General features: G+C 35.9%; 1 non-coding gene across 1 annotated transcript; it reads right to left on the bottom strand.

Moving 5' to 3' along the window:
• Positions 1-361: 361 nt before the first annotated feature.
• On the bottom strand, positions 362-433 carry Trnad-guc. Its single transcript has one exon. It is a non-coding gene; the product is annotated as a tRNA-Asp (tRNA).
• Between the last annotated feature and the right edge of the window lie 568 nt (positions 434-1,001).

Below are 1,001 nucleotides of genomic sequence, written 5' to 3'. Positions count from 1 at the left end.
ACATCATTTACATATTAAAATATAATATGCTTTTATTTCTTTTATTTAATATGCTTTAAACCTAAAATTGTTCACTATGCACATAAAAGAAACTGCCTTAAATTGTACTGACCTATATTTGTATAGCGTGTCGACTCTTCTGCACGTTCATGCACGAGCTCTTTATATTTAATGAACTTATACAATATACACTATAGATTTTTATTTTCAATTTTAATATTTTTTAAACAAAAAGACTTAAACCGTCTATATATTAAGACAGATTAGTACACACGTATATTATACGTATACCTAGTCAGCCTGCGTAGTTGAAATATCCATTGTAAAATATTTTAAATTTTATGAAATTGAGAAAAAAATTCTCCCCGGCGGGGAATCGAACCCCGGTCTCCCGCGTGACAGGCGGGGATACTGACCACTATACTACCGAGGATTTGTTTCTGATAGACGAATTTTAAGACTAAAATGTATTTCTCGCTGTAGCGATCGCGGTGTCGGGTCGGTGACGCTTACGCGAATTCTATACTTTTCCCCATCCCGCAAAAGCGCTTAACGCCGCTAAAGAAGTTTTCACTTCAAAAAAAACTTAAAGCACAAAATACCGTATTCTAAGGCAAAAATGTATTTTTCACCCGAGGGCAATACACTTCTTTCTGAACAGGCGTAACGGTAAATCTCCAAAACAGGTCTCGCTGGGGCAATGGAAGCAGGGAAAACAGCCGCAGTGTGAAGAAATTACTCCCGAAATGTATTCCATCGATTAGATAGAGGGATTATTGAGTAAGCGAATGTCCGAACATAAAGACATGTTTGAATGCTGTACCGAGGTGGTATAACGCTTATAAAAAAATAGATCAGTACTCACTGCAGTGAGTTACACACAGCGCAATTTCCTTCATGTAGATCAGTATTTTTAATTCGATTAGTATATTAATCTGCGATTAGTACATCAAATTGCGATTTGTTTACGACGCTACGATAGGTATTATGTTAAAATTAAC

The sequence above is a fragment of the Ischnura elegans genome, chromosome 2 (assembly GCF_921293095.1).
Source record: "Ischnura elegans chromosome 2, ioIscEleg1.1, whole genome shotgun sequence".
NCBI classification, from domain to species: domain Eukaryota; kingdom Metazoa; phylum Arthropoda; class Insecta; order Odonata; family Coenagrionidae; genus Ischnura; species Ischnura elegans.
Note: the sequence above shows the minus strand (reverse complement) of the source record. Positions and strands in the feature narration are given on the sequence as shown.